The sequence below is a fragment of the Triturus cristatus genome, chromosome 7 (genome assembly GCF_964204655.1).
Source record: "Triturus cristatus chromosome 7, aTriCri1.1, whole genome shotgun sequence".
Taxonomy (NCBI): domain Eukaryota; kingdom Metazoa; phylum Chordata; class Amphibia; order Caudata; family Salamandridae; genus Triturus; species Triturus cristatus.
This window is the reverse complement of record NC_140590.1, coordinates 37,394,751-37,407,891: the sequence shown is the minus strand read 5'-3', so window position 1 is coordinate 37,407,891 and position 13,141 is coordinate 37,394,751. Positions and strand designations below refer to the sequence as shown.

Sequence of the window (13,141 nt, the reverse complement as noted above, 5' to 3'; positions counted from 1 at the left end):
ATTAATAACAAGCTATAAAAGGGTGTAAGACATTCATGCTGTCAAATGATGATTAGAGATTGGGCAGGCAGTCCATGGGATGTATGCCTGTTCTTACACATCTGTAGATTATATCGGTGCTCTGTGTCCTTTCTCTTTCTGACACTCCTGCCCTTCTGCTCTCCTCTGACCTTCTCTCATTCTTAGAAGCAATGCCCTCTTGTCTACTCATTCTCACAGATGCCTTTAACAAGCATTGGCATAGCCAATAGGTCTCACTTTTGGAACCTTATAAATGTTTAGCCATGCAGCACCTTATCTATTACATTACATTAGTCATCAAAGACATCCAAGTTTGTGGTAAATCAATGCGTGCATCACCGGCCTCTACATAGGATGCTACAAGCAATCACAGGCAGTGAAAACAGGATGGGAGGAAGAGAGGGCGAGTGTTAGTTAACAGGACGTTTAAAAAGAAGTGCGGCTTCAGCTCAAAGCCTTGTGATTCTGGGCAAGTCAAATAATGTACCTAAGCTAGTTTGCCCTAAATAAAAATTGCAAGAAAAGTTCCTCGAGGTATAAAAGTGGTGTGCCCTCTGTGCTGTGCTTTACAGCTCGTTACTTTTAATACTCCAAACAAGCGGCTTGAGTGCTTCATGTTGGGAGGGAGGTAAGGGTTGACTGGGTGCAGACTGCACAGGTTATTGCAGGAGTTAATAGGTGCTAAACATGGTGCCCGTAGCATATTAAAAAAAAAAAAAAAAGAGAAAAGCAGTTAATGAAGAATAACTGGAGCCGAGTCAGAAGAAGGCTGCTGCCCCACACCCTTTGTGCAGACCGATCACGGTGCCCTCTAAATGTTGGCACCCTGGGCCCATGCCCAGCCCACCCATGAAAAGAGCCAGCCCTGATTGTAATAATGCATTGGTGCCTGAGCAGTGTCGCTGGGCAGATGTACTTTTTTCGCTGCACCCAGAAAGAATGTTTTGAATGGAGCGCTTCTGGGGTGCAGCAATATGGTGCTGCTCCTCTTTCAGATTTATGTGTTGCGCTCACAATATTAATCGAAGGCAGATCCACCTTGAAGAATGCGTGCATGACGCATAAAGCCTTGCATCAACACACCCCAGTGTATCTCGCAGACAAACTCCACAAAGCGGGCTGCTCTAGAGAAACGAGGAGCACAAATACTCTCATGCTAGTGTCGCCCTTGGTCAACAAGAAATCTACCCAGTTCCGCTCTTTCTCCGGAAATGCGCCTACTATCTGGAACTCACTCCCCAAAGATCTACGCTGCAACCCCTCCTATCTCAGCTTCAAAAAAGATCTCAAGCGGCACCTTCTCAGCAAATACTGGGGCCCTTATCCTGCCACCTTACAGGGTCTCACAACCTGCCCATGACGGTGCTATGTCCGCATCACATTATACCTGACTTACTACCCCCCTCCTCTCATTCTCCACCCTCCCCCTACTAGTTCTCTTTTAATCTCTGCCTACTCCTACATGCTACCTCCTCTCCCATCACCCTCCTCAGTTTCACCCCACCTCCTTAGTTCCCCCCCCCATCCCTGACCACCCACTCTATATCAACTATTCAATTCTGGTTATGGACTAATTGTACTCCTGATTTTCTTGTCCATGTATTTGCTGTTCTTTGCATTTTGTTCTCATTTTCTTGCACTTTTCCTTTTTGCACAAATGTTATATTTCAATTTGTTCCACTCCCAACCCTTGTAAAGCGCTCTGATACCTTTGGGTCTAGCCAGCGCTATATAAAATTGTTTAAATAAATAAATAACAATAAATAAATTAATTAATAGCTGCTGTGCAGAAATCCAGTGCCATAATAGTATAGCGGAAATACCCTAGTGTATACCTCTAAATGCATGTGGCTTTTCAGCCCATTTGGAAAGTGTGCTTCAATGCACCACTAGGCCACGCTTCTTCAACATGCCCTCGGCGGGGCTATCTTGCAGGGTAGCATTTATCGGGTCCGATTGCGGTTTCTCCTTTGTCTTTGGCATTTGCATGTGCTGAATTCAGACTGGTTTTCTGACGTCCCTTCTATTTCATGTACTAAGTTGACTTTGGTGATGATTTGTGCATTAACGTAAATAATGTAAATAAACAAAAATGACGTGCCTGTTGCATGATTACTGACAGCATTCCTCTATGCTTCAAATCCAGTGGTGGTGAGATGATGACGTTGCAAGAGCCTTCATGCAGAGGAAGGAATGGAAGAGTGAGAGAGGGCTGCAGTGTGCGTGTGTGTACTTAGAAGGCTTTGGCCTCGAATTTACAACACTGAGACCGCAATTGTGAAAATAAAGCGGGCATGTAGTTAAAAGGCGGCGGTCTCCAAATTAAAACAATGAAACCCGTCATTGTGAAAATTGAAGCGGGCATGTAGTTAAAAGGCGGCGGCCTCCAAATTTAGGGTGACCAGGCGTCCCGGATTTGGCCGGACGGTCCCGGTTTTTCACCTGCTGTCCCGGCAGATTTCAGGAAATGTAGCTTCTGTCCCGGTTTTTTGAGGGGCGACTGAAAATTGTGGGAGGTGCTTTTTTATATCATACAAAGCAGGGATGGTTAGCAGTTGTTTCAAGAAAGCAGCTTAATTAACAGGCAAGCTACTGTAATGTTGCTCAATAATCACTCGAGGCACGTTGTTGGGTTACCGCTATATTTATTTAGCGTTCTAATGTGAATGTACCGAGGAGCGTCGGCCGGCACTCTCTCCCTCTGGCTGCTCGGCGCGCTAATCTGCGCGCGCACCCCGGCGCCAACATGGCCGCCTGCGTCACGTCAACGTGACGTGACAACAACTAGACCGCTACATATCTCCCCCTTTTACCAAACCAAAGATCAGTCACTTACAGTTCGCAGGTTAGTTCAAAGTCTTGGAACCTGGAAGGCCTTACAACTTGTCTTCCGCTCCTGGTCACCTTACCAATGTTCCCTCGAGCCCCTTGGCTCTGCGTTTCCTCGATTTCTGTTCCTCCACTCATCGCTCCTTCGCTGTTCATATTGCCTCTCGGCCTGTCCATCTCTACCACTGGGGTCTCACCCCTTAACACGCCTTCTTGCTCCTCTCCTGCACCTGCTTCTTCCATTTGTTCACTTCCGCCCATCTTGTTCTCTTCATCCACGTCTTCCATGTCTTCACCTTCCGGACCCCACTGTTCCCATCTCAATATCTTGTTGCACCGGGCCATGCGGTCCTGCGACCACACGTTCCCATCACTGAGCAGGGCCGCTCGATCATAAACTTCCTTAACCTGCATCGGCTTGCTGTACTTGCTGTCTCCCTTTCTTTGTAGGGTCGCCAGCTTTACTCTCACCCATTCTCCTCTCTCTAAATGAGTGTCCTTCACATTCCTCCTCTTGTTGTAGTTGTTGGTGTAGATGGCTTGTGCCCTCTCCAGATTTGCTCTTACTACCGCCGGAGACCATTCGCTGGTCACCACCTTCTCCTTCCAGATTCTGTTGTCGTGCGTGAAGGGTTCACGTCCTCTCAATATTTGAAACGGGCTGTACCCCGTGCTTGTGGGCGTTATTCTGTAGGCCCATACCATGTTCTCCAACGCTTTCTTCCAGTCTTTATTACAGGTGATGGCCGCTTGTATGGCCCCCATCACCACTCTGTTAAATCGTTCCACCAGACCGTTGCCTGCCGGATGGTATATGGCCGTGTGCTTTACAGAGATGCCATTCCTTCCCATGAATTGTTTCCATCTTTCCGACGTGAACTGTGGTCCATTGTCACTTAAGATGGACTTGGGAATTCCTTCTCGGGTGAATGTTTCCGATAGAAACTCCAGGATGTTCTCCGTGTCCATGGATTCGCTCACCTTTATTTCTGGCCATTTGGAATAACGGTCGATGAGGACACACACGTATTTCTGTATGCTCTGGTCATCCAGCACCGGTCCTAGAATGTCTATTGACAACTCTTCCCACGGGTTTGAGGGAGTGTCGAATTTTCCAAGGGCTGGACGTAGTGGTCTCAATGTTTTGTCGGCCCCTTGACATTGGGGACACTCTCTGACATGCCTCTCTGCTCTTACGTCCATACCTGGCCACCAGTAGTTCTGTTTCGATCTGGCCTTGAGTTTCCCTATGCCAAGGTGGCCTTCGTGTAATAAGTCCAGTAGCTTGTTGATGAGATTCGTGGGGGGAATTACTCTGTCTCCCCGGTAGATGAATATGCCCTTGTCTCCTACTGTCAGTTCTTCTTTCACGTCATAAAATGGTTTGAGGTTGGTTTTCACCTTTTTCTTATCAGACCACCCTTGTGTGATGTGCGCTTTTACTTCCATAAGGTCAGAATCTTCTTCATAGGCTTCAGTCCACTCTTGTATGCTGATTATCTTCTCTTGGTCCTCTATGAGAGCTACCATCTCTCCTCTGTCCGCTGGGTCTTCTTCTCCCGGCTCCATGGCCGCCGCTCGACTCAAGTAGTCCGCCACTCGGTTCTTGTTTCCAGGGATGTACTCCACATCATATCTGAATTCCAACAGTTTTAAGGACATCTTCGATATCCGGGGTGTGGCGCTGGCGTGCCCGCACGATGTTAATACCTTCACTAACGGCTTGTGGTCCGTCTTGAGCAGAAATCGGGTACCCCATAGGAACTGCCGGAACCTCGTCATGGCCCACACTACCGCTAACATCTCCTTCTCGATGACGCTGTACTTGCCTTCTGTCTCCGTCAGTGCTCTGGAGGCGAAGCTGATTATCTCCGTGTCCCCTCTTCCTCGGTCTTGCATGAGTACAGCGCCTAACCCCTTGTCGCTGGCGTCGGTGATGAGTATGGTGGCGCCTTGTGGGTCGTACCCCTTGAGTGGTATGGCTTCCAGGATTTCCTTTTTGATGACTTCAAATTCCGCTTGGGCTTCCGGTGTCCACTGGAACACCGTGCTCTCTCTGGTCAGCCTCCTCATGTTGTAGGTCTTGGATGCGAAATGTACCACGAACTTGCTATAGTACTCCGCCATCCCCAGGAACGATCTGACTTCCTCCTTGTTCTTGGGGGGCGGTGCTTCAGCGATGGCTTTCACGTTCTCCGTCTTGGGTGTGATCCCCTGTCGCCCTATTTCATGGCCTAAATAGGTTACCGATTGCAGTCCCAACCGACATTTCGACCATTCTGCCGTGAGACCTTTGGCTTCCAGTGTTTGTAGTACTTTTTCTAGTTTCCGGTCATGATCTCTCCTATCTCTCCCCATCACTAGGATATCGTCCTGGAAGTACTGTACATCTTTGCAGTCTCTGAACAATTGGTGCATCATCTTCTGAAAGACGGCTGCCGCCGAGGCTAGCCCGAACGGCATGCGACAAAATCTGTAGCACCCAAACGGGGTGATGAACGATGTCAGGCTTTTGCTGTCCGGGTGTAGAGCTACCTGGTGGTAAGCTGATGTAAGGTCAATGGTGGAGTACCACTGAACTCCTCTGGTTTTTGCCAACATCTCCTCTATCTTGGGAAGGGGAAATTTCTCCACCACTATGTTTTTATTGAGTTCTCTCAGGTCCACACAGAGCCTGACCTTCCCGTTGGGTTTCATCACGACCACCAAGGGCGCCAGCCATTCGGCGCAGGTAATGGGTTCTATGATGCCCTTCTTCTCCAGATCTTGGAGTTCTGTCTGGACGGCTTCCCTTACTGCAATGGGCACATTCCTCACTTTATGTGCTACTGGTGTGGCTCCTTCCTTAAGCACTATTTTATGTTGAAATTTCTCCATTTTCCCTACAGTGCCCCCAAACACTTTTGGGTAGTTCTTCTTCCATCTGTTCATGTCCGGCCATTCCTCCTGTTCTGTGAGCAGAATTTGTTCCTTCCCTCCTGGGTCGAGTTTTATGCCTAGGTCGCCCTGGTCTAACCATCCTAGGACGGAGGGTCCTTTCTCGGCCACATACAGTTTGCACCACGCTGATCGGCCTCTGAACTCGAACAGTAGACGTCGGAAGCCTAGCATGGGAATGCGATCCCCATTATAGGTAACTGGTCGTATGTCTAGTTTCTCCAGATCAGGGCCCAACTTGGTTTGGAACTGTTCTTCCCACACTGCTCTCTGTATAATGGTAAATGGGGATCCGGTGTCTGCCACTACTGAAATGGTGATGCCGCCCATGGACATCTCTAGGACTGGTTTGGTTGATCTCTTGTCGTCTACGCTCAATACCTGATCGTATATACATAAGACGGTGACCACTTCTTCCTCTGTGGCTTCCTCCAGGTCTTCTGCGCTTTGGTCAACATATTTCACCACTCCTTTCTGTTGTTTCTTCCGACACACCTTCTCGTAGTGACCCATGATACCGCAGTGCAGGCATTTGGCTCGGAATGCCGGGCAACGTCTGTCGTGGGCTTCGTGGGACCAACTTCCACACCTGTAGCACGTTTTCTTGTTCTCACTGTCCGCTTGTTTCCCTTGCCATCTGCTAGTCCCTTTGGCTATGGGTTGTTTGTTTTTCTGGTCCTTGCGGTGATCTCCCTCCTGTATCCTGTTCACCATGGTTGGGGTGACCGCCTCTTTTTTGGTAGCATCAGCGCACCTCTTCGAGAGTTCTGCCCTCTTCACTATGACCATTACTTCTTTGAGTGTGGTGTCCCCACTCGCCCACAGCTTGTCTTGCACGTTTGCACTAGTGGTGTGCATGATCACCTGGTCTTTTATGAATTCATCTTCCCACAGTGCGTACTTACACGGGGCTGCTAGCTTTCTCAACGCTGCTACATACTCTTCGATGGATTCCCCCACCTTTTGTTTCCTTTGCTGGAAGTTATATCTATCCACTGAAACACAGATGGTGGGGCGGTATCGCTCATCTAGGTCCTCCACTGCATGCGCATACACATCGTCGTCTGTGTCTTCTCTCTTCGTTGGTACTAGACTCTTGTATATTCTCAGTCCTTCTGGGCCCAGATTTAGTAGCAGGATGCGTTTTTTTCTCTGAGGAGTGAATTGCTCTTCATTTTCGTCCTCCAGGACCCCTATGAAATTGTCTATATATTCCTTCCAGTCCTCCCATTTCATCAGTGGGTCTCCGGGTTTCGTTAGGAATTGCACGGGTGCAATCGCATACCCTGCCGGGGTACTCATCTTCACTTCCTTGGCGCTCGTTCCGTCGGTGGCTTTGCTCGGGGGGCTGCCTGGGGTGTTGTTGTTGTTCCCTGTGTGCTTGATTCTCTGGGGGCTCTTGTTACTAGACCCCACTTCCTCCTCTTTGGTAGCCAGCGCAGCGCTCCCTGTACGTGGTTATGTGTGAAGGTGGCGCATGTGCTCTTGGCCGTTTGTGGATAGCGTCGTCCCTGTGGCCTATATGCAGCTCGTGTGCTGTACTGTGGCACTGCCACGCTCCTCGGTTGCTCCGTACCTCGGATCGTCCAACGTGGTTGACTAGGACGTTTTCCGTGACTCCACCGCTCCGGGCAGGCCTGTCTGGTGTTCCGTTTTGGGCCTGGTGACCTGCTTGCGTGTCTTCCTTCGCCTCGTGGGGGCCACGTGGAGTGTTGCCCTCTCCTGTGCTCCCGCGTCGGTCAGGTCTCTGTCCCGACCTCGTCGCCACTGTAATGTTGCTCAATAATCACTCGAGGCACGTTGTTGGGTTACCGCTATATTTATTTAGCGTTCTAATGTGAATGTACCGAGGAGCGTCGGCCGGCACTCTCTCCCTCTGGCTGCTCGGCGCGCTAATCTGCGCGCGCACCCCGGCGCCAACATGGCCGCCTGCGTCACGTCAACGTGACGTGACAACAACTAGACCGCTACAGCTACTGGGTTTAAAAATTGCATTCTATGTATTTTCTAACTGCCTGTTCTGTAATTCTCTGCTGAGGAGGGCTGACATTCTGTGCGCTTGCTTGAAGTAAAACTGTAGTCCTTCTTCTATTTTTGTAAAATGTCCCGGTTTTTGGCTTTAAAATTCTGGTCACCCTATCGAAATTAAAATAATGAAACCTGTGATAGTGAAAATTAAAGCGGGTATGTAGTTAAAAGCAACAAACTCCAAGGTAATGTTACTCTAGATTGCCAGGAAACAGTTTTTAGTTCGAAGACAGAACCATTATGTAGTGAGTTTTCGTGTAACTTCTTTTCGGCTTCACTCTTACAGTTCATGAACAAAAGACTCTTTCTTTTAGTTTGATTGACTTACACCGAGTGACCGAAAAATCAACATAGTTTATTTTATTTCCTCTCACATCTGTACATGTGTACCATCACTGCTACGTCATTTTCCTCCAGCTGCCCTTAGGGTGACAAAAATATCCAGAAAGTTCCTTTCATTTCTTCCCACGTCTCTGCATTTGTGTCATCGGGCACTGCTAAAGAGCTCAAATCTACAGTAAGTTAAAAAAAAAAGTTGAGTACTTATATTTGAATTGCTGACGACCAAGAAAGCCAGCAGCAGGCTGCAAGGGATGGAAGGGCTTCGAGCTCACCCCCCCCTACACGTGGGATCATTCAGGTATCTGGAGAACTCTGACCTGCTCGGTGCTCAGACAGCCGCTTCCGCACCCAGCTGAGTTGTTTGAACAAAAGTTCAGCTTTTCCTGGTTGCAGCCCAAAGAACAGTCCCCAAAGTCCGCTCCTGGATTCCTCGACAGCCTTGAGTGTCTGCATGTTGTTGTATTTTATTGCGCTCTATTCATTTCTACAGTCACAGCGCCCCGCAGATCGGGGATAGTGCGAGGCGGGGCACGACTTTTCCCTCAGTGTGCGTGGCTCACGCAGCCTCCTTGGACCCTTTCTCAAAAGAGGTGACAAAGCAGGTTCGTGTGCAATAAAGAGTGCTGCCAGTGACAGGTTCCTGGGAGATACCGACTCCGCAGGACCGTCTCCAGCCAGAACAGAATTGGGAGTGAGGCGGGGGGCAAGCCGACATGAGACCAATTTTCTGTGTGTGTAAAAGGCCGCTTTATTGAAACAGGTGCATATCACAATTTCATCACCTTGGCAACTGCCTTCCAAAACTAAAACCTCACTATCCATGAATTTCCTGACCCCTTGTTTCCCCACCACCCCTACGATCCCCACATCAGATCCCCCACCCCACAAAATACAACATAACATTCCATAACAATAATATTACACAATCCTTCACAATCTAGCATTTACAAATCCTAACCTCCCCTGACTCTAATCCCTACCTGCCTTTGTGTTACTGTAACTAACCAACCTCTAATCTAAATGTATCCTACCTGGTTACCCTTTCCCTGCTCACAAACTACCAACATATAACAAAAAACTACAGCCAATCCCGGTTAACTGTCAACCACCCCGCCACCCAGAAAAAGGCGGGAGTGTAGGCGAAGACGCCGCCTCCCCCCTTTTTCTGCCCCCCCCCAACGAAAACCCCACCCCCCTTTCAACGCCTATGAACACCCATCAATCTGGCCAACACTTCTCTCAATTCCAACAGGTACAAGTCCATACCCAACCGGGATAGATGGACCCTGTCATCTCTGAAAAAATCCAGCGTGTCATACCTAATATCTTTATGCGCAATCCTAAAAATCCCCGACTGCCGACAAAATCTCACCATTTCCGTGTTCAGCTTACGCCGGGCTTTGTCCACCACATCCGGGTTAACCGCCCCTCTCCAAACCCTGCGAGGAACGAACTCTGTCCAAACCATGGTACAACCAGCCCACTGAGTCTTAATCAAAGCCAAGTCCCGCTTCATACATCTCATAAGTGCAAGGCCCGTCTCCCTTACCATGTTGTTCTCCCCTAAATGAAGTACCAAAACAACAGGGCACCTACCAGCCACCAAAATCCCGTTGAGAACCTGCAACAGCTCCTTCCAGTGCCTACCACCCCTGCCCCGCCAGCACACAGAAGACAGTTCTTTATTAAACCCCAAACTTTCCCCAAAATAACTGGAGCGGGACTGGAATTGCGCCCGCTTCACAAAAGAATGGCCGACAACCCAAATGGACATCTCCCTGGCGAGGGGACCCATCACCGAACCAGAAAAGAGAAACAGAAATGAACAACAGGAAAAAAGAACAACCGCGCTATAACCTCCCAGGTGCGCTGTGCACATAACGCTGATAGCAGTCCGAAGACCACCTGCCCAACCTCATAATGTCCCCTCGCCCCCAGCCTCTAGTGTGAGCTTCTGAAGCCACACCAATCCGAAACAAATGCGTCCCAAAATCTTTCCCTTCCATCCCCAGCCTACCCAGCACTTTTCGCATTACAGCTAAAAGCTGTGAAGCTTTAACACACCGTCCATCCCCATGTCCAAAGACCAAACCCCCCAAATCCCCTGCAAAAGATCTCCACCTCAAACCCCATTGATAAGGGCAAACCTGCGAAGCAAACCCCTTTTGCAACGAAACCCATTTACCTATTACTCTCTGATCCGTCTTTGCTTTCCTCAGCCATATGTTGACCCCATCAGAACTAAAAGACACCTCCCTCCAAGACAGCTCCTGCTCAGCTTTGGTTCCCAACAACTCCGAGACCCGAAAGGCCCCGAAAAACATCCAGGACATCAGCGTGGAGAAAAGTACAACTTCCCCAACGTCAAAGCAAATCCCAGGCAACACCCCAATCACCCCCTCCAACAGCTCCCGTGACAAAGGATTCCGCACCCGGGTTACGCTGCCGCATTCACGCGCCCAACCTTCCCCCAAAAAAAGGGACCCAAGTTTCCCCGCGGAGGGGGCATAGCCCCACAATAATTTCCAGACGAAAGCAATCCCCACCAGCTTACCCGCTATCGTGACCCTCGTAAGACCCTTCACCACCAAGTCCAAAATAAACTGAATCACATCTTCTTGTCTAGCCGCCAAGGAGTCCCGCCGCCGTGCGCTGGAGTGCAAAAATTCCTCCCATGCTGCCCGATACGCTGCTTTCGTGGAAGGAGCTAGGGAACCTAAAACCAGTTGCAACATCCTGTGTTGCCTACGTACCACAGATGCTGCGGCATTCTGGTTGGGGTCCTGTCCACGTCCTTGGTAAGCCCACGGAATCTCCCCCACTGCGAACAAGACACAGCATCCGCAATGTCATTGTCCAACCTGGCCCATGCACCGCGCGAAAAGCAATATCATGCTTCAAGCACCCCAACACAAAAACACTCAACAACTTCAGGACCTGTTCATCTCGGGCAGACTGACGATTCACGATATGCACCACCGCGATATTATCAATTCTGAATGTGATTTTCTTGTGCGCCAAGAGTTCCCCCCACAATGTGATTGCCACCACCAGAGGGAAAAACTCTAAGAAGGCTATGCTCCTGCTCCCCTCCAACCACTCTTTGGGCTAGTGCTCGGCACACCACCTCCCTTGCCAGTACAAACCAAAACCAGTACTCCCCGCCGCGTCCGAAAAAATCTGGACATCCCACAACATGCCTGCCTCCCTCATCAAAGGTATGCCATTGAAATGTTGCAAGAAAAACTGCCACATCCTCAAGTCCTCCTGCACCCCCGCTGACAAACGTACATGATGATGCGGAGGCCTCTGCCCCGCAAGTGCCCTGCACAGTCGCCTACAAAAAGTCCTTCCTACTCTGACCACCCGACAGGCGAAATTGAGGTGCCCCAGCAGTACTTGAATGTCTTTAACCGTGACCTTATGTTTTGCCAACATGATTGCCAGCGGCCCCAACATTTGCTGCTTTTTGTCTGCCGGAAGGCTTGCCTCCACCAACCGTGAATCCAATTCAATCCCTAAAAAGGACATGGCCGTGCTGGGTCCCATAGTCTTCTCCGGTGCCAACGGCACGCCCAATTCCCTCATGATCTGATTGAAATTGTCCAGAGCCCTCTGGCAGTCCGTGGAGCCTGAGGTGCCAACAAAAAAGAAGTCATCCAGGTAGTGCATAACTCCTTGGTGACCCGTCCGTTCCATAAACAACCATTGTAGGAACGTGCTGAAACACTCAAAAAGCGCGCATGACATGGAGCAGCCCATCGGCAACGCTTTGTCCACGTACCAGTGACTGCCAAACTGGATGCCCAAAAGATCCCAGTCATCCGGGTGAACTGGAAGCAGCCGTAAAGCCAACTTTATGCCGCACTTTGCCATCATTGCTGTTGCGCCCGCGGTCACTACCAGTGACTTGGCATCGTCAACAGATAAATAGGATACTGTGGCCTCCTGTTCGTTGATGAAATCGTTCACCGAACCTCCTTCAGGCAACGACAAATATTGAATGAGACAAAACTGATCCTGCTCTTTCTTAGCACCACTCCAATGGGTGATACATTCAGATTTGGCAAAGGCCAGTCTTGAAAGGGACCCGCCATGCGGCCCTCATGCACTTCCTTATCGAGCTTCTCTTGCACCACCTGAGAGTGCTCTTTCGCCGATTTCAAATTGTCCGCTCACCGTCTTGTCCTTGGACCATCGTACCCCAGTCTGAAACCCTCCCAAAAACCCAATCGCAAATGCTCAGCAGCCTCCACATCTGGATAACCCTGTAAGGCGGTCACCAAATTGTCTACATTAACCGGAGTACGAGCCCTTTGACCTAGGCCCCTTAGCTCCTCGCCCCCCTCCCAACTGCTGCTGCTGTTGCTGCTGACCCCCTGACTTAGACCCCCCTGACTGCCACTGCTGAGACCCTTGCTGCTGACCCTGGCCGCCCCAACAATTGACCAGCGCGTGCTGTCCTCCGCACCCTGAGCAATCGTGCTGGTAACAGAAGTACTCCCGGGTGCAAAAACCCTTGTTATAGTCCCAGCAAGCACCTTTCGCCACTGGCTGACCTCTGCTGCTCCCCCCATCCCCCCGCGGGTGGGGCCCCCTTGAAAGAGCCGATAAAGTATCAGGAGCCCGCTGGCCATAAAAAATGGTTTTCCCAGACCCTGCTAAACCCATAGTGTGTTGCCACAAATCCGTATCAAGCTCCCCCCATTTAGCCTCCAGGTCCCACGCCATGCGTGCCCGAAACTCCTCATTGTATTGAGCCCAGGCATACCCGCCCCCCATAATCTGAGCCTTCCTTATCACATCCATGTACTTAAACATGGCCACCGACCTTTCAGGGTATTTTTCGCAATAAACGCTGGCATAAATGAGAAACGCCGCTGTCCAGTTCTCAATAGTCAACGGCACCTTTGGTCGTTTTGACAATTCAAAATTCTTCCTCTTTTGAGCCCTCCTTTGCTCTCACCTCCCTGTGAACTAATCT

At 49.9% G+C, this 13,141-nt stretch overlaps 1 protein-coding gene across 1 annotated transcript in view; it reads left to right on the top strand.

The window, feature by feature from the left end:
* The window catches only part of LOC146808751 (cell adhesion molecule CEACAM5-like), a 460,313-nt gene that overhangs the window by 215,797 nt on the left and 231,375 nt on the right, over positions 1-13,141 (top strand). The window lies entirely within an intron of this gene.